The sequence below is a fragment of the Galeopterus variegatus genome, unplaced genomic scaffold (assembly GCF_000696425.1).
Source record: "Galeopterus variegatus unplaced genomic scaffold, G_variegatus-3.0.2 Scaffold13981, whole genome shotgun sequence".
Taxonomy (NCBI): Eukaryota; Metazoa; Chordata; class Mammalia; order Dermoptera; family Cynocephalidae; genus Galeopterus; species Galeopterus variegatus.
The window spans coordinates 3,912-9,069 of NW_007740092.1; positions in this window are offsets into that span (position 1 = coordinate 3,912).

Genomic DNA, 5,158 nt, shown 5'->3' on the forward strand with positions numbered 1-5,158 from the left:
GTGGCCTTTAGGTTTATCCATCCTGTGGCATATAAGAGGATTTTCATCTTTTTTAAGGCTGAATAACGTTCCAGTACCACAGGTTGTTTTTGTATTCATCAGCGATGGATACAGGATTTGCTGTCTCCTTGTGGGTATTTTGAATAATGCTGCTAGAAACATGTGTTTATGAATATCTGTCTCATACTTCATTTTCAATTGTTGGTTTATTGTTAGTTCATATGGTAATTCAATTTTGAATTATTTGAGGAAACATTATACTTTTTTCCATAGTGGCTGCACCATTTTATATTTCCACCAACAAGGAACAAACCTCCCATTTCTCCACATTTTCACCAAGACTTTTTATTTTCTCTTCCTTTTGAGAGTAAACATCCTAATAGGTGTGAGGTGATATCTCACTGTTTTTTTATTTTCTTTTTCCTAATGATATTCTGCATCTTTTCATGTGCTTGTTGGTGATTTGTACATCATCTCTGTAGAAATGTGTATTTTGTTTCTTTGCCCATTTTTTTAAATGGGTTATCTGTTTTTTGTTGTTGAAGTAAAGGAGTTCTTTCTATATTCCAGATATTCACCCTTTATTAGATATAAGTTTTGCAAATATTTTCTTTCTCTTTGTAAGTTTTCTTTTTATTCTGTTAATTTGTTCCATTGCTGTACCGTATTTTGAAATTTTGCTACGGTCCATTTATCTATTTTTACTTTTACTATCTGCACGATGTTGTTAGAGATGTAAGCCTGTTTTCTTTCTACTTTATCATACTCCCTCCCTTTTAAATCTCTTCCATTTTTGCCCTTTTCTCATAATTTAATTCTCATAGTTTAGAATGCATGAGTATTATGCTGCTTGTTAAATATTTTCTTTTTTCTTCCAAGGTCAGGATTTTAAGTTCCTTAATTTAGCTGTGGAATTTATATTTTCACTGACTTGCAAGCACAAAGTCTACTCCCACCTGCTCATTACTCCCTGCCCTGCATTCTTGCCTTTCCTGAATCTTGGCCTTTCTTCTCATGGTACTTTGATCTGGATGGACTATACAGTTCCTTCCTAGCACATTAACTTTGTACACCTAAACACCCCAATTTCCACAGGAACCGAGAGATTGCTCTCACTGTGTAATGCAAGACCCCTACTCATACATTGGACAATATTTTTAGGATTCTGCTTAAATCAATATGTGCTGGGGGTGATGACTCAGACATCATTATCCATGAGAGATGGCTGAGTAACACTGCTGACCACAGAGTGTAGTTCTTGTATGTCCCTTGAAGCATTTTATTATTGTCTGTAGTGCCTGGGTGAGCAGCCCTGCTCAAGAACGTGCTATATGAGCATGCACTGCCAGCATCAAATTTTGTTCATCCATGATGCATACACAACCTTCTTCTTTTGAGTGCTGAATAAAACTCCATTCTGAATATATACCACATTTTCCTTATCCATTCATCCATGATGAACATGTAGGTCGATTCCATAACTTGCCTATTGTGAAAAATGCTGCAGTGAACATGGAGTGCAAATATCTATTGGACATGCTGATTTCAAATCTTTTGGAGATACACTTACTTTCTGCGTAAATCAGAGTTAGATACATAAACTCTGTGGGCCTGCCGTGCTTATTTCAAAAAAATGATAATTACCTCAAGGATTTTTCAAAAGTTTAGTGTTGTTACATGGTGTCAAATGTTGCAGGTTTTACAGTAAAGAAACTCTTGTTTCTTTGCATAATAAGATTTATCAACTTTTTTTTTATGTTTATGAAAAGACAGTCCTTTGCCTGTCTTAGTCAACTTATTCTACCATAAAAAATACCATAGATTAGGAGGCTTATACCATGGAAATAGATTTCTGACAGGTCTGGTCGCTGGAAAATGGGTGGTCTTTTCAATAAATGGTGCTGGAAGCACTGGATATTTAAATGCAGAAGAATGAAATTTTACCCTTATCTCACACCGTATGTAAAAATTAACTCAATATGGATTAAAGACTTAAACATAAGACCTGAACTTATAAAACTACAAAAACAAAATGGGAAAACCTGAATGCCATTCATCCAAGCAATGATTTGTTTGAATTTGACTCCAAAAGCTCAGCCAACAAAAGCAAAAGTAGACAAATGGGATTGCATCAAATGAACATGCTTCTGCACAGCGAAGGAAACAATTAGCAGAGTGAAGGCACAACCTACAGGTTGGGAGAAAATCTTTCCATGTTTTAAATTTTACAATGCACTAATATTTTAAAAATTTAAGAAACTGAAACTACTCAATCATATGATTTAAAAATGAATAAAGAAACTTAGTAGACATTTCTTGAAAGATGTAGAAATGGCCAACAGATAGATGAAAAAAAGCTCAACATCACTAATTATGGAATTGCAGATTTAAAGTACAATGAGATGACACCTCAGATCTGTCAGAATGTCTGTTGTCAAAAAGAAATAAGATCAGAGTTGGGGAGGATATGGAGAAAAGGGAAGCCTTGTACAGTTTGTGCCAATGTAAATTAGTACAGCCATTATGGAAAACTGTATGGAAGTTTTTCAAAACATAAAAAGCTGAACTACTATATAAGTAGCAATCCTACTTCTGAGTATATCTACAAAGGATTTGAAATCAGTATGTCCAGGAGATATATGCATTCTATGTTCACTGCAGGCTTTTTCACAATTGGCAAATTATAGGATCAATGTACGTGTTCTTCATGGATGAATAGATAAGGAAAATGTGGTATATATTCAGAATGGAGTCATATTTAGCCCTCAATGAAGAAGGTTGTGTAGGCAACGTGGATGAACCAACATTTAACATGGGTGATTTTTGCTAAGTGAAATAATTCAGGCAGAGTAATATAAGTACTGCATGTTCTCCCTTATATGTACAGTTTATTTATTTTTAATTTTTATTGAATCAAAGTTGATTATACATATTTTGGGGGTTCAACATTGAGATATATTGGTCAACTCAATATTACTACCATATATATTGTTACATATAGTACTTATTCTTTATGCCCCTTGTCTAATCTCACTCCATTCCCCTCTCCCTCCCCTTTCCCGCCTCTAATTACCCTAGATTTTTTCCCTCCTTCTGAAAGAATAATGTTTACTGTGTTGATTTGTTGCCTACATGATCTGCCAATGCTGAGAGGTGTGATCAGGTCCCCACACATTATTGTAGAGCAGATGCTTCTTCTGTCACTTCGGAATGGGCTTTGTAGAGAGACATCCTCTTCTTTTATCTCTGCTCGTGGGTCTCCTTGTGTCCATGCACTCCAATGGCTAGCGGACTACCTGCGTGGTGGTTGTAGCATCTAGCTTCTTTCACGGCAGCCATGGTTATTGTGGTGGCTATGGTAGGCCACCCACACAGAGGTGATGTTTTTGGTGTGCTCCTTGGCACTGGCGGTGTGCCTGGTTGTTGGGAGGGTCTGGTCCCCAGCTCTGTGCCTCAGGTCCCTGGGCAGGCCCTGAGGCACTGGTGCTGTGTGTCTTGTTGTAGGAGGGGCATCCCATCCCTGGATTCAGGTCCCAAGTGTGCCCTGGGCACTGGTGGGGTGTGCATGGTTGAGGGGAGGGAAGTCCGATGCCTGGCTCCATCCTTGGGTCCCTGGCTGGGCCCTGAGGCCTTGGCATGGTGTGCCTGGTTGAGAGGAGGAGGGTCCAGTCCCTGAGGCACTGACATGGTGTGCCAGGTTGTGGGACGGGTCCAGTCCCCAGCCTCATGTCTCAGGTTCCTGGGCCTGGAGTTTTGCCTGATTGTGGGAGGGGTTCCAGTCCCTGGATCCATGCCTCATGTCCCTGGGTGGGCCCCAAAGTTTTGGTGTGGTGTGCATATTTGCAGGCAGAGGTGTCCCATCCCTGGCTCCATCACTCTGTTCCCCAGGCAAGCCCATGAGGCGCTGGTGCAGTGTGCCTATTTGAATTGTGGAGGGATGCAGTCCCTGTCTCCATGCCTCGGGTCCCCAGGTGGGCCCTGAGTTGCTGACACTGTGTGCCTGGTTGTGGGTGGGTGGTTTGGTCCTTGGATCCCTGCTTCAGTTTCCCAGGTGGGCCCCAAGGCACTGGCATAGTTTGCCTGGTTTTGGGAGGGGGGTCTGGTCCCTGGCTCCATCCCTTAGATCCCTTGGTGGGTCCCTTGTCCCTGTGGGGACAAATACTTGAGCTCTGTGGTTTATATAAATTGCTGCTTTGCTGCTGCTTCCCTAGGGAAGGTTTTTGTGCAGCACAGGCTATAATGGTTGACTTTATAGGTACTTCTAGCTCTCCAAAGACTTAGTGCACCTTGGTTGTGTAGTAACTCTGATCTGGGCCAGAGTCTTTTGATTGAACTGCATCTCATGCCCTTCGATATTCATGACCAGTCTCCTCTGAGTGGTCTTACACTGATTGCAGTGTAGACCAGCTGTCCTTGATGTGCCCCAGTGTTCCCCTGGTGGGCCTGACTCTCCCACTGCCCATGCTGCAAACACTTCCCATCACTCCCTTGTGATGACTCACCAGCCTCTGAGTTTCTCCATTTTTTCAGTTGTTGAGGTCCTCCTACGTGGGTCCCTGGAACCCTATTAGTGTGTGGCTTTGGCCAGTTCCAGCTCTGTGTGCTCATCAGGTCTAGCCTTAAAGTGGGTGCAGCATGAAATGGTCAGAGCAGTTATTTCTTTCTCTCATAATGGTTTCTCCCACTTTCATGCACTTTGTAGGTCTTTCCTCCTCTTCCCCTGAGCTATAGTGGCCCCAGCTTGGCTGCTGTTGCTTTTTCATGTAGTTGTAAATCTGTTGATTTCTGGGAGAGAGTGATGCTGGGGACTGTCTAGTCCACCATCTTGACTGGCTGGTTTCTCCTTATATGTACACTTTAAACCAATTAAAATTTTTATAAGCAAAAAGAATGGTGGTCACCAGAGGCTGGGGGTGGCGGAAATCGGGAGATACTGGTCAATGGGTACAAAGTTTCAATTAAACTTTAGGAGTAAATGATAAGTTTTTGAAGTGATGGATATGATAATAACCTTGATTCCATCCTTCCACATGATATACGTGTATCATGAGATCACCTTGTTCCCCATAAATACATACAATTATGCTTCGTAAATATACAGTAATTTTTTTTTTTACAAATGCCTATTCCAGTTCTTGTAGTGTGTGCTGGTTCTGAA